Source organism: Balaenoptera borealis, assembly GCF_965194805.1.
Source record: "Balaenoptera borealis genome assembly, chromosome: 20".
NCBI lineage: Eukaryota > Metazoa > Chordata > Mammalia > Artiodactyla > Balaenopteridae > Balaenoptera > Balaenoptera borealis.
Genome location: NC_138879.1, coordinates 10,482,963 through 10,495,896, shown reverse-complemented (window position 1 = coordinate 10,495,896; position 12,934 = coordinate 10,482,963). Strand labels below are relative to the sequence as shown.

Genomic DNA, 12,934 nt, shown 5'->3' with positions numbered 1-12,934 from the left:
ACCTGGGCCACTAGGTGAGAATCAGAGTTTTAGTTTTTCCATTCATTTGTTCATTCATTCGATTATTCGTTCCTCCAACAAATATAAAGAACCTAGTATATGTCAGGTACTGGATTTACAGTGGTGAACAAAACATATTTCCCAGCTCTCGCAGACCATGGTTGAGTAAAGACATAAATCAAAATATAATTAGTTTGCAAGAAGTGCCAAGGAGAGTGACCAGGGAACTGGAGTGGGGACTACGTTAGCTTTGGTGGTTGAGAAAGGCCTCTCATCAGAGATGTGATTTCCACTTGAGGACGAGAGACAGGACGGAGCCAGCAGTCTCACAGGGAAGCAGTGAGTGAGAAGGTCTCACCTGGGGGGTGAAGGACAACTGGGTCCCTTAGAAGTCCAGTCCTGCTGGACCTCTTTGAAGCAACCAATGCCCTCCTTCCTTGGGCTTTTGTGGTATTTTGCAATCTCATCTTCCTTCTCTTTGGGGCCTCTCCTTGTTCTTCCTTTCTCTCCCACAAACTCCTAGGGTGTCCCAGGTATGCCCTCTCATTGCCTTTTCTGTACTCCTATTCCACCTTCTCACTAGGTGTTCTTATCCATGCCCATGGCTTCAGCCACCATTTATATTTATATTTTGGTAATTCCTGCATTAGTTATCTACTGCTCTGTAATGGATTACACTGAAATGTAGTGGCTTCCAACAACAATCATTTATTAGCTCATAGTTTCTGGGGTTCAGGAATCTGGAGGTGGCTGAGCTGAGTGCTTTTAGCTCAGGGTCTTTCATGAGGTTGCAGCATGTTGGCTGTTGGTGGGAGGCCTCAGTTCCTCGCATGTGGATCTCTCCCTATGGCTGCTTGAATGTCCTTATGACGTGGCAGCCAACTTCCCCCAGAGTAAGTATGACCTGATCTCAGGATCAATGCACCATCACTTCTGCCATGTTCTAGTGGTTACACAGACCAGCGCTGGTCTGATGTGGGCAGGGGCTACATAAGGGGACAGGAGATGAGAATTGTAGGGGCCACCTTGGAGGCAGGCTGCCACAATCTCCAAAGCAGATAAGACTGTTTCCTAAGCCTTAGATCCTAGTACCCAACCATCTACAAAATATCACCCCCCATACATATCAGGGGCTCTTTGAACACATGTCGAAATCTGAACTCAATTCCACAAGCCTGGAAAAATTGTATAACGTAATTAACATATACAAAGGTGTAAAGAATAACTTATAAACTATATTATCAACCCAGCTGAAGCCCCCTCAGTGTAACCTTCCCTCAGTCCTGTGCATCACACAAATTCTCCCAGTGGAGAATCTGCCCTTTCCTAAATCTTAATTTCTCACTTGATCCCTGGCGGCAGCCTCCTGATTAAGATTCCTGCCTTGGTTTTTACCCCCTCCATCCTGTCCACACTGGCACGAGAGTGAGCTTCCTAAGACATGCATCTGCATCGTTTCCAGCTTAAAATTCTTCAAGTGGCCTTTTAAAGTCCTTGGCCTGACATACAAGGTGCATCATGATCTGATTCCTGACTTATTGGCCAGTGTCATCTTCCAGTACATCAAATCCCACACCTCCTGCCCCATTATTTGCATCCCTGGAAGACATCTCGCCTGCTCTTCCTTCTTGGCTCTGCACCTGCTGTCTCCTCCTCTCCCCTCGAGTCTCTGACTCACTCCAGGGTTGGCACCTGGGAGCAAGAACACCTTCACAGTGTGAGTGAGGAGCCTCTGCTCAGGGTCCCACACATCCTTTGTCCACCTCTCTCACTGGTACTTTATTCCTTCATTCTGCCATCAAACATATTCCTTTAACACCTATGTGCCAGGCACTGTTCTAGATGCCGGGAACGTGGCATTGAGCAAAAAACTAAGGTCTGCCCTGTGGAGCTTGCCAGCTGTGGCCTTACCCCACCTCTGCTGGGATTTTTGGTTTATTGTCATCTCTCCCTCTATACCACAAGCCCCTTGGGTACAGGTCAGTGTGGTGTTTCTTATCTGTGTCCCCAGCATCTAGCATAGGAGGGACTTGATGGATGTTTGGCGCAGGAATGGTGCTTTCTGGAAGGGCCAGAATGCGGGAACCAGATGACCTGAAGTCCCCTGACATGTCTGGAACAGGCCCAGTTAACCATCCCGGGGTTTCGGTCATCGATTCCTAGACATAGGAACCCCAGTTTGGCGAGGGAGGCAGGGAAATGGACAGCAGAGCCTGAGAACGCTTTGGATCATGCCTTGGCAACGCCATCTCATCAAGATTTGCTCGAAACCCAAGCAGCCTAGCAATCCAGCAGTATACTGGAGTTCTCCTGTATTTGGGGAATATTTCTGGTTTGGGGCCCGGAGTCCCTTGGCCACTGGTCCCAGCCTCACGTCAGGGGTTCTGAGCCCCCAGCTTGAGCCCGGCTGTCACTCGGGTCACACAGTCTCCAGCCACTCCAATTTTCCCTGACCTTGGGGAAAATTGCTTCCCAAATGACACCCCTCCATTTCACAAGCTTTAAGCACAGCGCCGAGGACACGTAAATTACATGAGGCCCTTCCCATTCCCGTTGGATACGCTGAATAATGTAACATTTCAACAATACCTAAAGGTACACTATTATTAAAACACACTGGTGTTAAAAAAGGAAGAAGCAACACCAGCGGAGCTACAGTAAAATTGTCACAGACTCCCACTAGATGCCAGAATAATAAAACCCAAATTATTTTTGCCAGGGACAGGATTCATAAGGCATGAGAGGAGTCAGGAACAAAGCTGGTTTCACAAGAATGGTTTAAAAATGGGAGGAGGAGATTCATTTATTCAGAATATTACATATCCCCTATAATCTTTACTACTGAAATGAGATGCTTCACATTCTTCTCTTGGTTAAAGAAATAGCAAGTTTTGCTTTCTTAGCTTGAGTCCCATTTTAAGCTCTGGTTTTGGTTATTAGCTCATGTTTTGGGGGAAGCAGACTGAGGCGGAATTGGTGTGATGAGAAATCGAGGGGAACGCCGCCAGCATCTCTGAAAGATGCCTCGAGAGAGATTGAAGAGAGAAGATGGGAGAAGGGACGCTGGCACACAGGGAGGAGCAGGTTTCAGAAAAATAAGGAAGGAACACAGTGCCTTGCTGAACTACAAAGCAGGCAAGTGAATGAGGACTCCACGTTTTAACGAATGGGTATAGTTAGCAGGATACGCAGCTCTGTTTGGTGTGGAAATTTGGATGGTTTTTAAAAACGAAAACCGAATCCCTGCCATTACTTTGAATTTTTTCCCCAGTTTTATTGAGATATAATTGACATATAACTTTGTCTTCGTTTAAGATGTACAACACAATAATTTGATACTTGTATTTACTACAAAATGATCACCATAATTAGTCTAGTTAACATCCATCACCTCACATAGTTACATTTTTTTTCTTGTGATGAGAACTTTTAAGATATACTCTTAGCAACTTTCAAGAGCATATCTGTAGCACTGTTAACTAAAGTCACCATGCTGTGCATTACACCCCCAGAGCATATTCATATTATAACTGGAAGTTTGTCCCTACTGACCACCTTCACCATTTCCCCCACTCCCCACCCCCTGTCTCTGGTAACCACCAATCTATTCTCTGTTTCTATGGAAAATCTGTGCCATTACTCTGAATTTCTTTTACTTTCTGCCAGGCAGAACTGGAGGACTAAAAAAACTCCATTTTCTGCAATGAAATGCAACAGAAAGGTGTGATTTGGGGAGAAAAGCCCATTTCTAAGATGTGTATGTTGAGTCCTCTGGGATTCTGCTGATGCCATTTCTGGAGTCCCTTTGGGAAGCCACACAAGAATGCAGGCACATCTCTGGCAATGTTAGTATCCTCATTAAAACAAAGTACAACAGACTCCCCAAAACTTGATTTCTGAAGATTTCAGAGTCCTTTGGGAAAACCTTTGCCATAAGCAATGGGGTCCCCTATACTCCATCCTGCTCCCCCTTAGGCGGCTCCTGGGGTCCATAGCTGACCTTTGTGAAGAGGCCTGTGGCTCTAGGGGCCCTGAGAGTTCATTTGACTCCTTGAGGCATTAGGAGAAAATGCCTCTGATTTAACGCAAAGCCTTTGGAATGTATTATCCCTGTGCCTCTGGAGGGAGCAGGTCAAGTGACATTCCAGACACCACACCTCTTGGAACATCCGGCTCCTGGGTCTGTGTCTGCACACAGTAGGCTCTTCATACGATGGGGCAAAGGGTCAGAGCCATTCATTCGGCTGGTCCCGGGTCACACAGTATGTCGGAGATGGGGCTGGAGGAGAACATGCTCCAAACTGTTCCGCCCCAATGCCGCAGAGTCTCCAGGAATGTCACCCAGTCTGTCATGAAGGGCAGAGACTATGTGCCTTGTTCCAAGGAGGAGATGAAGGGATCCTAAATTCGAGACCTGCACTTGCAGGGCTGCACATGCCCAGAGGGGGCGCTGTTGTCTTAAACAGCCTCCCCGCCCCCCGCCCACCCTCACCAGCCCACAACGGTGCGCATGTGCTGGCAGGGGACCCAGGGAGGGCACTCCAGAGAGGGCTCCATGTTAGCTCACAGGCTGTCTCTGCTTCTCTGTGTTGCCTCAACCCAAGTCCTGTAAATAAAAACACATCCTCAGGCGACCTGTACTTTATAAAGGACTGTTGTCGTCCCAGCCTGTCCTTGGGCCCTAAAGTCCAAGTGCACCTTTCTCTTGGAGGTTTGGAAGCAAATCCAGAATATCTGCTTGGCTGCTGGGCCTTCTCTCTGCAAGAGAAGCTGTGAGTGTGAGGGGCTTTGGTGGGCTCGGATTGCCGGCTTTGCTGTGTAGAACGTGAAGGTCATTCTACCTCTGGGAGTCGGAGACCATCCCGCTGACAGACCCAAATTAAGAACAGTTAATTCCATGTGTTGGTTTTAAGGTTGGCTGGGAATTCTAATGAGAAACCTTACTCCCCTGCATACTGCTCAACCGGATGTGCCTTCCTCTCCTTCTTTTCATTGTTCACTTATTGACTGAGCACCTACTGTGTGCAGCACTGGGCCAGGTACCAGGAGCCCTGGTGAGCAAAGATCAACACAGGTCTGCCCTCGCGGGACTACGTTCAGCCCTATTTCCGTGATGATGATGATGATGATTCAGCCAGGTTCTCCCCCCTCCTTCCCTCCCCCCTTCCTCCCTCCTCCGGTCCCTTCATCTCTCCCCACCTCCTCACTCCCCTCCCCTCTCAATTCCCTCCCCCCTTCCTCCTGGACCCCTCTGCTCAGCCCCTCAGGACAGAGTCCAGCTGCACGGTGGGCAGAGGACAGGGGCCCTCAGAGAGGAATGGAGGGGCTGACTGCCCAGTCCCTGGCTGTGTAGCTGCTCGTCAGAAGGGTTGGAGTTTGACGGTGGCCAGAGGACCTTGTCACCCACACAAGTCTGTTCTAGAAGGAGCCTCCGCTGAGGCCTGTGCCCCTTTCTGTGTTGGCTTATTTTTTGCAGAAGACACTTTTTAAAGTCCAGGTGTTAATTTTTCCGTCTTCTCTCCCCAGTGGCGAGAATCCAACAGGAGGCCTTTTGGGGTCGGAGCACCAAAGGCAGCCCCCAGCCTCCTGCCACCTTGGGAGCAGAGCTGGGAGCCGGGCTGGCTCAGCAGCTGCCATGGGCTGGAGTAGTCAGATTGGGCCACAGGCCTGGGAGACTTCAATTCACAGCTGAGATGTGGGGAGGCAGGCAGTGGGAATGGGCTCTTTACTGCCCTCTGAGACTCAGCCCTCCCTCCTGCCCAGGCTCCCTGCCCTCGCCCTTGGCAGGACCATGCCTGGCACTTGACAGATCCAGGGCCTTCTCTATATCACATCTCCAGCCGTCCTGGGATATAAGCCTCTGTCAATCCCCAAATTATTTTGAGGGCATCCGCCACTAATGCCAGGCGTGTGGATCCTGAAGCAGGTAGGGGGAGCAGGGAAGAGTCCTGGCCCACAGTGAGCCCTTGTGCCCCGGTGACCCTGGGGTTCTGGAATGGGTGTGGGGCAGGGGTTGGGGTGGGACCTCTGAATTCTCCCCCTCTGCCTGCCTCCCTGCAGTGGGAGGGGCGAGGAGGCCTCGCAGATTGCAGGGCAGCAGTGGGAGGCCCCTGCCTGCCTCCCGCCCAGGGTGTGCTCTGGCAAAGCCTGGAACCACGGGTGCCTGGCACCGAGCTTGGCACATGGTCGGGCGCAAGAAATATAATTCCGAGAACGAGGAAGACGCAGATCGCTCCTGTGACCTAGCCAACCCTTTTGCCTCAGAGTCCGAGATGACAGGCTGTAGCCTTGACCCTGGGCCTGACCCTGGGCAGGCTTGGCCTTCTGCTCTTTTCTTTTTGCCTCATCAACCGAGCCAACCTTGTGGGCCTTGAGGGAGGCATCCTGGTGACTTCATGCTTGGCCTTTTGCCTCCACCCACGCTGAGCTCCGTGGGCAGGATGGGACCAGTTCCTTCCCCTGGCATCCTGGGAGCTGGGGCACCCCACCTGGGTGAGCCCTGTGGTCCCTGAAACTGCGGGCCTGGCTTCTGCTGTGTGGGTGATGGATGGTGGTTCCTACTGTGGAATGAGGGAAAATGTGCCACTGCAACCAGGGACAAGCTATTCGATAATCTCCCATTCAGCTCGGGTGGAGGAAAACAAATGAAGCGGGGAGAGGAGCCCCCCTCGGGCCCTGGCCCTGCTCTCGGCAAGCACTGCACGTGGGGCAGAGTTAGGGCGCCAGGTGGGTGGGGGATGTGGAGGCATTTGCCCCTGGAGAAGGTGGCCTGGATTTGGGGATCATCCATAACGATCAGGGTGCTGGGGACTGGAGGAGTTGGGGGGCATCCCTTGGATTCTTACTGCCTGTCCCCCCTACTTTTGCGGCCTTTCCTTTGTCGCTTTCTTTCCCGGTTTAGGTACCAGGGACACGGGGTGTGGTGCCTGCTTGGGCAGCATCCACAGCCCTATGTGGCTCCCGTTCCAGCGGGTCTGGTAGAGAATGAACGCCAGCCCTTGCCTTTTATGCTGGCTGCTGAGAATCAAGCGTTTAGTTGTAAGAGAAGCCAGCCTACCTGCCTTCTAGCCCCGCCACTGGGGTTACCACCTGGAGCCGCCTCTACCCGGGCTCCCTCCACTTCCGCCTCAGCCCCTCTTTCTCCCCCAGCCCCTCCCCCAGCCATCCCTCTCATTGCATTTAGCCCACTGACCTAGGAGAAGCAGATCACACACTTGTTTCTCCCCTTGAAAAGTGGCCTGTGGAGCTCAGGGCTGTTCCTGGCCTCTCCCATGCCCAGCTCCTGGCTCTTTGCATGGCACGGATGGTCACTGGAAAGGCACATGTGCCCGGGCATGTCTCTGCAGTTGGCAGCGCTCTGTGAGTTTGGCCCTGCCTTTGGGATGGGGCAGTGCTCCCTTAAGTAACCAGATTTTAGGAAAAGAAAAAAACTGGTAATTTTTTCTTTATTATTTTTAAAAATCTCTGTTGTGAGATTTCTGGGGATGTGCCAACGGGGGTCTTTCCACTGGGGGTGGGGTGGGACAGAGCTTAACCATTCCCTGGCCAACATGATCTCACAACCCTGCCCCAAAGCCAGTCTCTCCAGGATGATCAGAATGGATCCCCTAAATGGTTTTGTGTCCTGTTTGCCTGATGACACACACACTCGGTTGGAGTAAATTAAGCAAAAAAAAAAAAAAAAAATCCAAGGCCCAGGTGCCTCCTACCCCTGCAAAACCCAACCAGCCACCACCAACAAAATGAACAGAAACAACCAGCTCCCTTCTGCTTCCTGGGAATTCCTGCTCTAGAGACTGACACGGGAGGCTATTCTAAGTAAACCTAAGAGTGTGAAACAGGAGAATAAAAGGGGGGGTTCGTTCATTCATTCATTTATTCACTCGACGAATACTGAGTGAGCTCCAACGATGTGCCAGACGTGTTCCAGGCCCTGGAGATGGAGTTGAATAAAACAGATGAAGTGCCCGCAGGACGCTGGCATTCCGGGGTGGGGGAGGGGCAAAGAAAGACCACAGGAAACAAATGCATTTGTGTGACACCAGATTCGATAATTTCTGGGAAATTGTCCGTGTAACAGCTGGTGCAAAGGCTTGATGTAGGGGGGATGCAGGTGCTTGAGTGTGGAGGGACAGTCAGGAGGCCCAGGGGCCGCAGGGGGTGGGGAATGGTTGGAGGAGGGGCCAGTGGTGCAGCAGGAGGCCAGACTGCTTAGGGTCCTGTGGGTAGAGGAGGATTTACCATGAAGTTATGCACCCATGGGCCCCGTGTAAGACCCTGCACCTTACTTTTGCATCCACCATCTTGTCTTATTTTCTTAGACAGCCCCCTAAATCGTATAAGCTTCAGAGTCCCCAAACCTGGATTGACCCGGCTTGCAGGCAAATCTGGGTGTTTCCTCCCAGTGAAATAGGACACCTTTGGAGTGATGCGTCAGGAGAGTGAAATCACCTGAGGAACCTGTTAAAAAGAGAGGGACAAGGCAGTTGCCTGGGTGGTGGCAGGGACAGGTCCTGGAATCTGAACTGGGTGAGGCGGGAAGTACGAGCAGGAGAGGGCATGAGACAAGGTGGTTCGCGACCAGCACAGTGGGGTCAAAGAATTGCAGGGGTCAGCAGAGGACGTCACACCCCAGGCAGCAGTCAGGTTCTAATGATTTGTTTTCTTCAAGGTTCCTCTTATTCCCCTGGGGTGTGATCCCTGGTGGCAACCAACTGGCCTTGAAGCTGCTCTCTCTTCTCTTGTTTATTAACACCAATGTTTGTTTCATATCAAAAAACGGATGTTTGCTCCAAAGGCATTTAACCTTTTTTCTTTTCTTTTCCTTCAGGTTGGAAGCCTGTCTCTGAGACCCTGAAGCTCTTCCTGCTGATACTCGCCTTCCCTAGTAACCCTCCACCCCACGGGAGTTCCAGAAAGAACCCCAGGGGGCCTCCTTGCTACCACAAAACAGACCTCACCTTCCGCTACCAGGTAAGGCGCCCCCTGCCCACCACACCCATCCTCGGAGTTTGCATTTGTGGTGGAAAAACATCTTGATGCGGCAATTTTATTTTACATGAGGGAATTGCAGGGACCTTCCTCTGCTGGCTCTGGTTTGCTGATTGTGGTATCTTCTGTGGCTTCAGGGAGTAGGGCAGGGAGAATCAGCAGATCCCCAGGAATGCCTTGGGTGGGGTTTTGTAAGGAGTGGCTGCTGAAGTCCATCAGCCTGGCCGCGAAGTTGTTATCCCAGGAAGGAAGGTGGACAGGGTGTAGTGTCCACTGTCCAGTGTCAGCACAAAATGCCGTAGAGGCCAAGGTTGGGGTCTCACCCTCCCCTGCACGGTTCTGTGTCCTGCCGTGCACATTGCCCTGTAACCCAGTGATGGGCTCTGATGCCTTCATCTGGCTCTAGAGGGGACTCAGTGATTGCCCTGTTCCCACCTCCAGTGGCTGGACTGTACTTCAACCCTGGCACTCGCCACCTAGAGTTATTGGCAGACCCCGGAGGCTTAGGGCCCGTCCTCCCGCAAGACTGCCCCACTTCAGCTGCAAGTCTCAGGGCCGCTTGCACTTCTGACCACTGGCTACAAATTCGGGGGTTCCTACGACTCCCTCAGTTTTGATAATTTGCTAGAACAACTTGCAGAACTCAAGAAAGTGCTATACTTGCAATTCGTTTTATTATAAAGATACACACAGGAGGGGTCTGGGAGGGTCCCGGACAGACTTGGAGCGTCATGCCCTTTCCCGATAGAGTTAGGGCAGCTCACCCTCCCAGAACATCCATGTGTTTATCAACCACCAAGGTCCCGAGCTTTGGGTGTCCAGAGTTTTATCGGGGTCTTATTATGTCATTGGCCACGTGGTTGAACTCAGTCTTTAGCAACTCTTCCCTCCCCTGAGGTGGGAAGTGAAAATACCAAACCTCTAACCAGTACCCCTTCCTTGAAACTATCTGAGGGTCTACCTGAGCCACCTGGTTAGCATAAAGTCAGCTGTGGTCTGAAGGGACTTGACGAATAACAAAAGGCACTCCCATCTTTCAGGAATTCCACAGGTTTTAGAGGTTACCTCTCAGGTACCAGGGACAGAAACCAGGAAAACTCGTTATTACACCACCTTGGAGTTCGTGCAGCCCCGCTCCCCGCTGAGAAACTGCACGAAGCTGGTGGGTCCATGTCATCCAGGGCAGGAAAGACCAGAGCCCCTATACCCCGTAGTCGGAAAGATGCCAACAAGAATTCTGGGCAAAGAGACCAGAACACAGGCTGGTCTCTCTAGTGCTCCTTAAAAGATGCCCATTTTAGAATCCATGGAATCAGATTCTACACACGACACTGGTGGATCTGCAGGAATGCACTGCTTGTGTTCTTTTCATGATGCAAATCGATTATCTTCCTGCCTCAGAGCATTTGGGTCCTTTTCTTCAGTGGGCTGATGGCTCCACTGACTGGTCTGCATTCAGTCATCCAGCCATTCCTGAGCCCCTCCAGGTGCCGAGCCCAGGTGCGGGTCTGGAGATGCAGTGGAGACACACCAAGTTCTTGCCCTCGTAGTGTTTATCTTCTGGTAGGGACGTGGAGGGTAAACAGATGCTTATTTAGAGCAAAGTCAGGTAGTGACAAGGCTATGAAGAAAATGAGGTGGGCGAGGTGATTGAGCACCGTGGAGGTTGCTGAGCACACAGGCGGTCAGGGCGGCCCCTGGTGCTGGTGTGAGCAGAGGTTGAAGGAGGCGACCTGGCAGGGCTCTGAGGGCAGAGGTCCAGGCAGGGGAGCGGCAGATGCAAAGGCCCTGAGGCAGTGACACACAGGCACGTTGGAGAAGCAGCAAGAAGGCTGGTCTGCCAGGGTGGAGTGGGTGAGCAGGGCATGGAAGGAGATGAGGTAGAGAGTGACCAGGCTACGTTCAGAAGCTTTTAGGTCAGGCTTAATGATTTTGGATTTTGTCTTAAGGATGGTAGGAGCCATTGAAGGGCTCTGAGCAAGGGATGAATGACCTGATTTGAGTTGTATGAAGACGACGTTGCCTTCTGGGTGGGGAGCAAACAGGGAAGGGAGGTCAGAGCAGAAGCAGGGGGACCAGCAAGGAGGATGCTGCTTGTCCCAGGGAGGGGTGACCGTGCCATGGACCTGGGATGAGAAAGGTGCGGGTCTGGGGACGTGCTGGAGCTGAGTATGTTGAACAACCCCTCTTCTACACTGAAATCATGCTGGCATTCCGTTCCCTAAACCACTGGAGACCACTTAGCGAGCCCGGAAAGGAAGACCATATGCCCCAGACCACACTGGGACAGAGGAGCAAGTCCTCACGACCGATCAGAAGGTCTCAATCCTCCGGGACCTTCTGAAGCTTCCTCTCTGGGGCTCCCCACAGCGTTGCCATAAAACCAGTGCCAGGGCGCCATCCTCCGCAGCCCCTTCGTTGCTGCATGCACCGAGATACCAGCCTTGCCAGCTCTCTGAAGCACCCTCACTGGACACATGGTTTGGGGCTGACCTCAGTGTAAGCCAAAGAACCCCTAGGGTCATGCACCATCCCCTTAATCTCAGGCTCCTGGTTCTGAGCAAGTGCACCTGGCTCTGTCCCTGGGGGAAGGGCAGCAGAGTGCCCACATCCTGAGGGCGGGTGACTGTGGATCAGCTCTGTGATCCCTGGGAAGGTACTTCTTGCTGCCTCCTTGAAGGAGGTTGCAGGCCCCAGCCTCACCTTTCTGTGGGTTTGAGAACGAGCATTCTCCTAAAAAGGTAAATCCTTGGTGTTGTGGAAGCTGAAAGCACTAGACTGGCCGATCCCGATGGCAGGTCCGGGAATTTGGGGGTCAGAGGAGTGGCTATGCAAGCTCCTTTCCGCCCCGAGAGGCTCCTGGGTGCACACGCCCTTTCTGTCCCCTTGTGGCTTCCGAAAGCATGCTTGAAGTTATGAAATAGGGAATGCGCATCAAGGGTCTTCTCCCTTCCAGTGGGGTGAAGTCCAGGGGAGAGAAGCATCAAAGGGAAGACCCTCACGTCCTGTTCGCCCTGAGCAGCACTGAAGCCTGCAGAGGTAGCTGGGCTCTGTGTATCACCTTCTGATCACCTTCAGGTGGGTGGTGGGTCTGAAGGGAGAGGGCCCGGCACATTGATCAGCGGTCAGGTGTGCCGGCTGCTGACCCCCTGCAGACACCCTCCCACCCAGTGGCGGTGCCCCCACTCTTCTCAGTGGGATCCAGATGCAGCCTTCAGGGGGGGCTGCCAAACCCACCCTCCAGGTGCCCCCATGCTTCCAGAGCTGAGGTCTGAAAAGAAAATGAGGCATGGGGCAGCAGGCATCCCACCTGGTTTCTCTCCCCCAGAGGCCCCCTCATCCGTGACTTAATCATGAGCAGCAGGGGCAGGCGTTTTGGAGACAAGTCGGCCTGGGGGATGGAGGTTTGGGGGATGACGGTGGTGGGGAGAGGCGCCAACACAGGGACGTATGGAGCCCCTGCATATATACATCTTCCAAGCCCTCTCGCAGTGGAAGGTTGCCTGGAGAAAGTGCTCCCTAGGGGTACTCTGGGATCCGTGATGGAGAAACTGCACGGAAGAGCATGCAGGAGCTTCTGCTCTGGTGAGCGGGCTGTTGCATTTCCTGTGGCGTGTGGGACTGTCTAGTGTAGCTCCCCATCACTGCAGACGCATCCCTGACGGAGCCCTGGGGGCAGGTGGGGCCGGGAAGGGGTCAGAGGAGGGCATGGGAGGACGCTGTTACCTCCCAAGCCATTGTTCCATCCCTGGCTCCCTTCCTCTGCCTTGGAAAGGGTCCCATAAATTAGATCCCATTCTGAGGCTCAACCTTTAAATATGGATTTGATTTGGATTTTACTGTAAATTCTGAGTCCTTATTAAAATCATGGGTGGAAATTAATCTGCTGCAAAATGAGATTTGTCTCTTACGTGCAGTGGCAGAGGCCGGGGGCAGATGGGCG

General features: G+C 52.4%; 1 protein-coding gene across 17 annotated transcripts in view; it reads left to right on the top strand.

Annotated features, from left to right (window-relative positions):
- RBFOX3 (RNA binding fox-1 homolog 3) overlaps positions 1–12,934 on the top strand; it is a 452,065-nt gene that overhangs the window by 111,266 nt on the left and 327,865 nt on the right. For all 17 annotated transcript variants that reach the window (XR_014238345.1, XR_014238346.1, XM_082371585.1 and 14 more), the window contains one exon: positions 8,831–8,973. The gene's annotated coding sequence lies outside the window, so the exon portion shown is untranslated. The remainder of the gene's footprint in view (positions 1–8,830; positions 8,974–12,934) is intronic.